Consider the following 11878-nt stretch of genomic DNA (forward strand, 5'->3'; position numbering starts at 1 on the left):
CAGGGAAAGTTGTCCGAGTTTGGCACTTGGAGCTGCAGAATGTTCTGTTTCCTTCACTTCTGAAACTTGGGAGTATCCAGAACCTGCCTGGTGTGGGCTCTGCCAGGATCCAAGAGTTCCTCTGGCTGAGGCCAGGAATGATAACAGCAGAACATTGCAGAGCATTCCCATACCCCTTCCCGACCATCACCTCCCACTTCTTGTTCCCATCTCCCTGCCCCAGAGTGCCCATGGAAGGTGATTTCTGCTCTGGATGCCTTCCAAGCCAGGCATTTCCATTCTTGCTTAATACGTATCCGTCATGGCTGGAGGGGCTCCACTTTCTTTCCTAATACTCTTGTGTAAGGCTTGGGGTTGGTCACATTAATAAATGTATTTTGGTGGTAAATTAAAGTGATCCCTATGATTCTTACCCTGTTTGTAGCTGCTGGGAGGTTTGATAAGGCTTATCTTTGCAAGACCTTCTCAGTAGCAGTTCTTTTTGTCTAATCGCTTTCACACTTCTTCCTTTTCAACTTGACTTGGAGTGTTAAACAAAGGAATTGGGAGAAGGGGAAAGAGCTAAGGGCGAGATAATCCTAAATGTCTGTCAGCTCAAAAATGTGCTGGTTAATAATAAAGGCTTTGCCAGGGCTTTAATAAACCTGAGCAAATGTGTGACAACTTTACAGAAGTATTTTTATAAAAGAGAAAGAAAAAAATTTCTCCTCTTTATATGTTATTTTTAGTGAATAACAAGAGATGTGGATGGAGAAAGGAACAGCTGTGCATACAAACTATCTCCTGTTTTGTAATTCCCTCTATTCCCTGTTATCATTCCCTTTATGACAACAGGCTGAGTCTTCCCAGAAGCCTTAACACTGCTGAGAGGTTGCAGGCAAGCTGAAGAACAGTGCCTACCAGTTCCAGAAAACTCTGAGTGTCTGAAAAGGTGCATTTAGAGGTGTGTTGTGTTTAAGATTATAAACATTTGGCTGTGTGGATCTCCATTTCTTTTGTCATGCAGCTTTGAGATGTGGATTGGCAATTGGTTTTGAGTATTGAACTGATTGTATGAACCCTTGCTTTTCTGATGAGTTGGGACAACTTTCCAGTCTCATTTTTACTGATCAACTTTAAAAAAATTCTAGCTAGATATTTGTTATTCTTCCTATCAAGTCAAGCTAAAACTTCACAATTAAAATGATAAAAATGAGTAAATTGTGGTGCTGCCCCATGAGTTGTTCTAGTGCTTGACTTTCTCTGGATGTAGTTTTTTAAACCTGCTTCTTCCATTCAGCTGCCCTAAGCAGTGCATTTACCAGTGAAACCTGCTGTGGGTTGACTGTCTTGTTGAAATTTTTCTGCTCACAGAATGGGTGAGGTGCAAACAGTGGCTTTTCGAGCCTCCTCCAATACCCCAGGCCAAATGGGTGCTGATTTGCGTGGTCTGTGCAGATCTCAGGCTGTTGAAGAAGGCATTGTCTGTGAGGATCACACTTCTCACTCCTTCCTGGAGAACTTCTGAGAGCTGTGGAGCTGTTCCTCAGTGGAACAGAGAGGAGTTTGGCTCGGGGTGTGGTGACAAGTGTGAGGTGGAAAGATTTCCTTCCATGTCTGGATTTCCACTTGCACTCTTTATTTCAGTTTCCCCCAAAGAGTTGCCAGTGTTTCTCTAAAGCCTTCATTGTTCATAGCAGGGCAGAGGCAGCTCCTTAGGGATGGGAGCAGCTTCCTCACCCTTCCATCATCACTGGTTTGTCACCTTATCCTGGAAGACACCCAGAGCTGCCTCCTCTGCCCTGACCTCAGCAATTAAAAGCCTGGTTGGAACACCCCCACCCTGACAATGACCAGGTGAGTGTGAGGTACTCACAAACCTGCTCACAGTATTTGCAATTCAGAGCTTGACTCCTTTGATAAACAAATGCCTGGTGGATTAATGAAGCATGTATATGGGAACACTGCCCTGTGCCTGAAATGAGCCTTGCCTGCATCATGCTGTAATTGAAGGAGGCAGGATATGGCTCAAAGACACTTATTTCCCTTTGCTCTTTTGAATCCATCTGGTGGCTTTTGCTGTTCTTTTATCTCCCAGCAAACCAAGACCTTAAAATTGATGACCTAAAATTCATTTCCTTGAAGCTGCTTTAGTGACACTTCCCTTTCTGTGCGTGTGTGTGCACAAAAAGTAACCATTTTTGCATTCACTCTTACCTATTTTATCGAGTGCTTGAGACTGTAGACATTATTTCTGAGTGCAATAGTAGAAACTTTTATGGTGCTGAAGGCAGTTGCTGGGCAAACATTACACTGATAATACCTGGTTACTGAATAGCAGGTACAGGATGAGAAAGGGAAGACTTTAGCCATTTTTTTACAGGGAAATAACTTCAAAGACTGCCAGTATAGAACTTGCAATAATACTGCTTGAATGGAAAGTAGAACTGGGATTCTTAAAAATTCATTAAATTTTTTTAAGCTCTTTTCTTCATATTGCACTATGAATTCAGCTGGCAACTGGTGAGTTTTGGTGTGTGTTCCCACAAGACACCCACCTTTTGACCTTTTACTTTTCAGCCTGTGGGATTGTCAGATGAAATTTCTGGAGGCAACTGAGTTGATTTAATGTTTGCAGAAGTGAGATCCGTGTGTGTGTTTTACAGCTCCATATGTAGCTGGTCAGAATGTAGTATGTGCTTCTGAAATAGAGACCTGGAGGAATTATTTCGTTTGCAGATGTCCATTTTACTGCTCTACCTGAGGTCTGCTTTCCACGAGGTTAAAGACCTGTGTCTGCTATGAGTGAATTATAGAGGAACAAATAATTGTTTTCTGAGTTGAGAGAAAATGAGCAGTGGGTGAGAACACTGTTCAAGGAATGCTGAAAAGTTCAGAAAACTCTTAATGAATTTAAACCTTTTAAGGACAATTTGTTTCCCCCTTAATTTCACATTGGTGGCCTGATCATACAGTGAAAGACCATGTTGGGGTAGGTCCATGCCACTGAGAAAAGAGGAGAGCTCTGTTTGTGTTCTTCCCAATCTTATTTTGTTTACTTTTTTTTGAGTATTCACATGACAAATTATCTTTCTAGGCATGTTATCACTACCCACATTTGGAGAGAGAAAAACAGAGTAGGAAGGATCCTCTCATATTCTTGTTGCTTAAGTGTGTGAAATAAAGTGCTTTAAGATGCACAAGGACCTCGCTTTGCCATCGCACTGTAGTGATTTTATTCTTCTTTATGAGCAATATGATGTCTTTATATCTCCATTTATGTGAAATGATCATTTCAATTAAGGGTGCCAGCAAAGCTGGGTTTTTTTCATGTATCTATCTCCCATGGTTTCTTAGCAATTAGGAATAAAAAGATCTGTTGTGGGAGGTGCTCATCACTTCTGACTCAGTTGGTTTCAATGGAGTCAGGCCTGTAAAGCAGCTGTTCAGGTCAGGGAATCTGTCATTGACCCATCAGATGTTGCAATTAAAATGGATCACAGCTGTCAGAAATAGGAGTTCCCTCCGTTGCTCCTAAAAAAACCAATGCACAGCCCAAAACCCAACCATCAGAAAGCTTTAATGTATTAAACTGCTTCATTAACTACTGCTCTCTTCATGTCTAATGCAAGAAACAGGGATGCAGATCGAGCTGGTGGCTTTGATGTCAGGACTGTTTGTGGCAGGGACCTCTTTCATGTTCTGGATAACAAAGTCCAGGGAATATTCTTACCAACATCTCTCAGTTAATAAGTTTACATCCTGAAGTGTTTGAAGCTATAAATACTGTGTGAAAAATAAGAAAATATATTTAAATGAGAACACGTGTGGATGTTTTTGCCACATACTTCTTTTTTTGCCCTAACACTTTCATGGATTTTGTAAATATTTGAATGTACTGTAATAGAATAAATAGGAATTTTATGGTTGCTTCAACCCTGTGCACTTGAGTGGGTGTTTTTGTGTCTGGCTGTCTCACAGTCCAGTATTTCTGGACTATGCTTAAATCACTTTCTAATTCAAAATTAATCTTTTAAGAGACAATACTGAAATGCATATAACAGTTGCAAAGCTCTAGAAGCTTTTGACAAGCTGAAAAACCTCCTTTATGTCATGATAGTCAGTTGGGAAGCTGGGAGAGTCTGGGTTGTCTGTCCTAATGTTTTTGTTTGAGCCTCACTTCATATCTCTGCTCACTGAGGGTTGTCAGTGTTTCTGTGTTGTGTGTTTGGTTTTTTCTTTTAATAAACAAAACCCTCTGTCCTTAGAGTGGTAAAAATTCAGGTTGTTTGGGGCCATCTGAGTTCCATTTGGGTATTTTGGATGTTCTCCTGCCCTCATCACTGCACTTTGTCCTCCCACAGAGCTGCTGAACTTCTGCATTTTAGTTTCTAGGTCTTGGAGGTGAACATAAATCTGAATGAGGTGAGTGCTGCCTCAGGCAGAGAGAGATGTCTGGTACTTGCCAGTTCTTGGTTTGACATTTTATTTTCCTGCTATTCTTAGGACAAGGATTCTTCAGAGTTTGCTTTACATTTTGTTAACTTTCTATGGATCCTTCTATGAATTGAAAGTTAAAAGCATTTTAAGCATAGAAGCTGCCATTAGTAGTTTATGATCTCTGCACAGTTCTTGCTAGAATAGGATGTGTGATTCTTGAGCTGCTTTAATGTGGTTCTCAGTCCTTGCTGTTGCAGTTTTAAGAAGTCAGTGGCTTTGTGTGATCTTGTCCCAAGTGCTGTGTGAACATTACTCTTCAGTGGGAAAAGTTAAAGCAAAATTTTCCTCGCCCTCCTAACAATCCTGAAACTCAAAATAACGTGATTACCTGCTCAGAGCTTTCAGAGAACTCTGGAATTCCAGTCCATTTCCTTCCAAAATTAGATCACAGAGAGCTTTTTTTTTGTTCATGTGGTGCCAGTTTATGTTTCTTGCCTTTGCAGTTGCCAGGTAGCATGAAATGCTGGTAATACCTTTCTGCATTAATTTTTCATGGAATCCAGTGGCAGGCAAGACCACTCAGTGCCTGGCATGGAGCATGGGCAGGATTGCCTCTCTCAAGTGCTGGGAGCAATAATTTTGAGGAAACTTTGCAGAACAGTCTGACTTTTGGCTTCAATTGCTTTTGTCCCACCACTTTTCAAACTGCATAGCAACTCTGAAAAGACTTGCATGTTCTGAAGTCCTGTTTATTGACCTTTTCCTAAGATTTTCTATCCTCTGGACCCTCTGGGGATTGTGCTTGCAGAAGCTTCTGAGAACTGGTCTTTCTAAATGCAATTTCTGCATTTATCAAAGACACTTTTCCTTAGGTAGATGAGGTGCAAGGAAGTAAATAAATATAATAAGGTGCTCTCTAACAGAAGTTTTCTTTGTTAATAGTTGCAGTTTGCTGTGCCTTAGGATAATTAGTTTTTGTGTGTTACATATAACTGCCTCTATAGTTATTTAGGAATACTTTACTATTTGGATTGAATGTAGCTCTCCTCCTTCCCCTGGACAATTTAAGCTTTCTGAAAATAGCCTTGCTTTGATTAGTTGTTCTTATCTTGCTTTGTGCCAGCTGCTTTGGGAGCCAAAAGTTGAAAATTTTCTAATTTATTTTATTTGAAGAGATATTACCTTGCTGCTTAGGGCTGTGTGCTTGGGCCAAGTATTAAATGCTTTAGTCCTGTTTAGTAATAGCAGAGAATATCCTCTTCTCTAATTTTGAAAACATCTCTTGAGACCTAAAGAACCCTTGATTGTGTCCCATGTTTTGTCCTGGCAGGTTAAAAAACCGTAAAGCACCTTGCCTGCTAATCCTCTGCAGAACATGAAATTAAAATGAAGGTTGTGCATCAGAAATGAGAGATTTGATCAATCATTAAAAATCCTCTGGGAAAAAAAAAAAAAACCTCTTTAGATACCTGTGGGGTATTTTGTAAATCTGTAGATTCTGTTCCTTTTTAAATGATCTTTCATAACTACATTTTACATGAGGACCCAGAATTTGAGGTACTAATTGGTGCTGTGTGTATCTCATGTGGACAAGCCTTTTAATACCTTTTGTGCTGTTTTCATGTGATGGTTGTTTTAACTTTATTAACTTTGCAGGTGCTGTGAATATTGACTGAATTTTTTTGTTGATGAAATGAGCTTTAAATGTCAAAAGAAGTCCTTGAATGCTCTTTGTTACCTGTGGGCACTTTTACCTATTGATGTGCCTTTGCATTGCTGGGAAAAATGAGCCTGGAAGGGAACTCTACTGAGCCCTTTTTAATTTGGGATTCAGGGCAGTTTATTTGGCTCCATTTTGGGAACATGCTTTTCTGTAAGTCACTCGGTCAGAATTTCCCCTGAAGAATTTATAGTGACCTTTCATTTGATCGAGATGTGGGCAACGTTTTCAGCTCTGGACTAATCCAGGCAGGTTTTAGATAAGCTTTTATCAAATTAATGAGGAGTTGATTTTTTTTTTCCCCCACTGAGATAAGAGGGAGTTACAATTCTGCACAGTTTTATGTTCTACCTCACCATTTACCCTTTCCACAAGATGTAACTTTTTATGTGTAGGCTTTTCATGGTTTATTATTACAGAAATAAAACATCTTCTGTTGAGATGCACAACTTCTGCAGCACCAGAAGATTCTGATTTAGTCTCTTCTCCCTTTTAGAAGAGAACAAACCCACCAGTTGCATATTTATTACTCAGAATTTTAAGACCATTGGGTTTTTTAATTTTTGGTTGTTTTTTTTACTCACCTTTGGCATGCAAGGGTGATTTTGAAGCAAGTGCTTTGGCCAGGCAGTACAGAAGTTTTGGAAACAAAAAGTGGGAAAAGCTGGCTTTAGGCTGGGACAGAAGTTTGCCTCTGATTGCTCTGGTTTTAATGTGTCTGTTCCTGACTCCCTTGCTGCAGGAATTTCACATCTAGGTCTGTAAATCTTTCTTTTTCTGGGGCATTTCTCTTCTCACTCATGGCCAAATTAGGTTTTTTTGGGGGTAATTTTGATGGCAGCAAGTAGTTATCTGGGAAAATATGTGTTTGAGTGTACATTTTAAAGACGGCAATATATGATAAGGGAAATGACTAAATCTCCAAAATCTGTGATGAAGGGGGAGAGGAGGGTTTTGTTACTCTTTTGGTTTCTTCTGGGAATTAGTAAAAGGTCTCTTTGAACTGTTCAGTGTTAAATGTTTTGGAAGGAAAAGATTTTGCTTGTTGCTTGCAATGACAAATGATAAAGAAACAATGGAGTTCATAGGAGGAGAACACGTGAATGGAGAAAGTATCATGTACCAGAATTTTTATTTGTTCTCATTGTACCAACTGGGAGTAAATGTTCTTTAATATAATTACACTCTGGTGCTGTTTGAATCTCCTCCAAAGAGCAGAGCTTTGCTTAAAAACTTCTTTTATTTCTTCTCTTAGGGGACGTGTTCGATTCTTTACAAACACTGCTGCACTTCAGCCTGCAGAAAGTCATGAAATAAGAAGAAATTAGATTTTTCTGAGTTTCTAGTCAACCTTTAACTGCTCAGCTTTTTGTGTTTGTCAAAATTAGACCATAGTGCTGCTTTTAAAGTTTTTGGTGCGAGTTCATAAAGGAGAATAGGAAAGCATAATAATTATTCTTTTATCAGTAAAGGCAGAGAAACTGATGTGGTGGCTGACCTTTCTCAGGTCTCTGGGGAAAATGTTAACGTAGAATAGACTCGCTTAGCTGACATTAAACAGTTTTTATTTGTTTATTTTTGAAGTGTTGTAAATACAAGCTTGTATTTGGGACCTTATTTTGAAGACTCCTTATTTACCATTGCAATTTTCCTTGACCTTTCTGTGCTGGACTTAAACCGACACTTATTTGTCCCTTTGATAGGTTTATAGTTCTCATTAAAAGTATCATCTCCTTGAGAAGACTCTAAAACCTTGCTTAAGATCCTTCTTTTAAGTATCACTTCAATGCTGGCTATTTAACTGAAATTGTTCTGAACTTAAAAGCATTTACAAAAAAAATGTATTTTTTTTTAATGAAGCTCAGAGAATTCCTGCTGGAGATGTTTTAGGTCTTAACCATCTTAGTTGTGATAACCTGGCTTACCTCTCTTAAGAGATGTGTGCTGTGTGTGCATAATATAATCCTTTCTTTGAATACTTTTTGATATTGATACCAACTTTTTCATTTGCCCTTGGATTTAAAACAGGCTTTATTGGGGGTTTGTTCCTCTTTCCCCCCCGCCCTCTGTATCTCAAATCCAGTTGCATGAACTTGAAAGGTGAAGCAAAACTTCCTTCTTCCTGATGGAAAGTGAGGTTTGAAGTCTGGGCTTGCTCCAGGCTGGGTAACTGGATCCCTGACACGAGGGATCCCAGGGCTACTTTGTGATTGTAATTACCAACTCTGGCTCTGTAGTTCATCTAAAAGTAATGACTAATGGATGTGAAAGGAACAATGGATGTTAACCATGGAATACATTAACTCATGGGGACGCCGAGGGAATTTAATGGGTTGTAATTAAAAATTTGAACGGGGGTAGGAAAGAATGTTGAATTTGGGGGTTTGTATCCTTTTTTTTTTGGCTTTTATGGTATAGATCTGCTGGAGGAGATGAAATTCATGTGGCAGGTAATGTCCCAGCAGCTGTGATCTCTGCTTCAGGAAGGGCTTCTGGGCTAGATGGGAATTGGCTTTTCTAGACTGTTTCTGTGGCAAAGGAGTGCTTTCCACTAGTGCTGTGCTTGGTTTTGAAGGACCTGAAATGAAGCCTTCTAGCTCTTTCAAGAGAAGGATTTTTGTCTGCTGCTGAGAGCTCTGTTACTTATTTTAAATAGGTATAAAGAATTGCAACGGTTCTCCCACATATCTCGGTGTTGGAAGGAAGATACTGGTTGAGTCTCTAGTAAATCAAGTGGAATCTAGAATTTCTGGGAGCAGCTATGGATTTCAGAACATGTTGGCCTGCGCAGGTGTTTCCAATCCAGGAAGGATTTAGCATGACGTCACATTGTGGCATTATCAATAATCAAATTAGTGCTTTCCTGAACAGCATTTAGGGCTTGTTCTTCTGGCACAACTGGCAGATACAGGGGAAAGTATTACAGAGCAGTTTAAGAACCTGTAAGGCTTTTCCTTTACTTAGGAGGAAAGGAATTTCTGTTTTGTGGAAAACACATTTTTTTGGTCTGTGTTTAGTAGCAACCAGCAGGGAAAATACAAATGTTGAACCCTGCTGGCCATTTCTGTGAAAGCATTTTGGTAATGCAGTGTGCCCTGTACCCTTTCCCCCTCATGTAGATGTTGCAATAAGTAATAGCAATGTGATTAGAATAGTTGGCTGCTGCAGAGCTTGTGAATTTAGTTACCCAATCTGGGCTGTTTCTCCAACTGAATGATTATGAAAGGCATTGAATTGCTCTGCTGAATATACCTTAATTAGTAAATGTGGCCAAATTGAGCTGTGGGTAAAACAAGCCTGGTGGATGCAACTCTGACCTTTGAAGTTAGTTCCTAGTTTGCTGCTCTGTGTTGGCTGAATCACTTTCTAAATTGTTAATGTGAAAATAATTGCTGTGCTCCATCTATAAAGTTGAATGTATAATTGTCTGAAAGAGGCCCTTCAGTGCACTGGGTGGTTTCTGGGGCTCGGCTGAAGGGTGGGGTGTGTGTTTGTCCACTGCAGGGTTTGCCAGTTCAGGAGAAGTTGGGCAGAAGGACAGACTGCTGAGTGCTCAGCTCTTCCTGTAAACACTCCCAATTAGTCATTCCTGCTGTAGGTGAGGGCACATGTTACTGGAGTGACACTCAGAAAGGTGCCTGACCCACACCAACCTCTCCCTGGGGGTCCCTCTTGGTCTCCAGGTGCTTCCCAGAGTGTTGGAGACGTGTTGTCACCTGGGTAAAAACACATCCTCAGGAAAGGGCTGGGCAGGGAATATTTTCTGTTCCCAGGCAGCTGTGTGCCCTGTTTGCCTGGTTCACTGTTTCCTGCTGTAGCTTTGAAAGCACTGCCTGTAGGTGAGGATTCTGAACTGCTGTGCTGTGGGTGATGGGGATGCAGTGCCTCGAGGTCACAAGTGGAAATGGCAGCAGTTGGTTGGCAGCTCTCTCATTCCACCCTGCAAAAGCATCCACTTTGGGGGAAAGGAGTTATTTTCTGAGCAGCCTTCTTCCCTTCCAGGCAAAAGTTCATGTTTTGAGTCATTTGAAGCCTGAGGATCTGAGATTATTATTATTATTCAGATCTGCCTGCCACATAAATAAAACTGATACCTTGCATCTTCAGAATGAACAACAGGAAAACCCTGAAGAGGCAGCCAGGGGAGGTGGGGACAGCGTGGCCTTCAAAAGAAGGACCAAAGCAAACCTGTGTTTCTGCAAGTACTGATGTGGTTTGGAGTCATGCAACTTCAGATGGGGAGGGAATGTCAGGTCTTCAAACAGGTGGGAGAGGAGCTGAGGAGTAGGAGAAGGGGGAAACAGTGAATGAGGATAATGTAGCCAGAAATCAGTAAGAAGTGAATCTGTTAAAATGATTTAAGGAGTAAAAATGTGCAGTTAGAGAACCTAATGAAATATCTTTGTTATCAAAACCAAACAAAAGTGAAAGAGCTGTGCTGGAAAAGCTTTTCAGCATCTACTTGGACAAAAAAAAAAAAAAAAGAAAAATCCAGCAAACAAACAAAACCCCAAATCCTCCACAGCAGAACAGAAGCTGTGCTCAGGAAGGGTTGGAAATATGCTTTTATAAGACATAATTCATGGTATAGTAACATGCTTAGGGTAGGCAAATAGTGGCTAATCGAGAATTTCCTTCCTCTCTGTGTTAGCTAGTTAATCATGATGTTAAAGCCTTGCTTGTTCAGTAAGGAGTGCAATCTCTTTTCAGTGCATTTGGTGTGTGCAAGTAAAGTTCATCTGTTTCAGGTCATTAGCACTGCATTAGCACAGCGTGTTTAAACACGAGGTAATTAACTGCACAGTGCAAACACAGTGTGCTAAAGAGCCATCCAAACCCACCAAGTTCTAGCTGATACAAAATACCACACTGGAAATGCTGTTGGGAGGGGGGAGTTAATATTTTTCACCTGTTTTGCTAAATTATTGATACATGATTAGTGCCAAATGGCAGAAGAGAAGGGGTCAGACTGGTGCCAACAGCATCCTATTGGAGTTTTTTTTGGAGGGGGGGTGTTTGTTTTTTTTTTTCTTCCTGAATGTATAGTGTTGCAGTGGCTCAATGACATGGAAGATGAGTAGGGTTTTTTTGTATTTGCAAATTTTGGTTTATTTATTTATTGCAATTTCACAACTGGCACAAAATATTAAAGATGTGTGATAGCTGATGGTCCAGCACGAGGGAAATGGAAACGGAGTTGGACAGTAGTAGCCTTTTCACTGTCCAAAATAAATTTGGGTGCATTTGTCTAAAAAATGGGGTGATTTGCAGTTTGAACAACGTGAAATGGAACTGTGTCCAAAGGCAGTGTGGATCCTGGATGCTGGTGGTTCCCAGGTTGCTAATCCAGCAGAAAGACCAAATTTCTCACTAACTTCAGCACTCCCCAAGTTATATGTGCACATGACTGATAATATACAACCTGACTGGGAAGCACACAAATGCTCAAAGAAGCAAGGAATAAACTAGTCAACAGTTTAGGAGCCATAAAATGGGCAACTGTAGTGAGTAGGAAGTTGTGGGGAGATATTCCCTCCTGTTCCAACATTACTGGATAAGCTGTGTAGCAGAGCTGTGCTGTTTTAAAATGTTTAACCCAGCTTATTTTACTGACAGGCTAAAAAACATTTACATGAGCAGCTCTGTTGGGAAGTATAAAGGGCTGCAACCTTTAGTGGGGTGATGATGCCAAACAGGTGGCACAGCATTGCTGGATAATACAATCTGATATCACAACTG

The 11878-nt window shown here is 40.5% G+C and overlaps 1 protein-coding gene across 4 annotated transcripts in view; it reads left to right on the top strand.

Moving 5' to 3' along the window:
• The window catches only part of TEX2 (testis expressed 2), a 46001-nt gene that overhangs the window by 6089 nt on the left and 28034 nt on the right, over positions 1-11878 (top strand). Inside the window, exon 1 of one of the 4 annotated variants that reach the window (XM_051797638.1) lies at positions 921-943. The exons of the other annotated variants lie outside the window; for them this stretch is intronic. The gene's annotated coding sequence lies outside the window, so the exon portion shown is untranslated. Of the gene's footprint in view, positions 1-920; positions 944-11878 lie in introns of those variants that run through there. 4 annotated transcript variants of the gene reach the window in all.

Source organism: Manacus candei, unplaced genomic scaffold, assembly GCF_025592945.1.
Source record: "Manacus candei isolate 608988 ecotype Guabito, Panama unplaced genomic scaffold, ASM2559294v1 h1tg000047l, whole genome shotgun sequence".
NCBI classification, from domain to species: Eukaryota; Metazoa; Chordata; class Aves; order Passeriformes; family Pipridae; genus Manacus; species Manacus candei.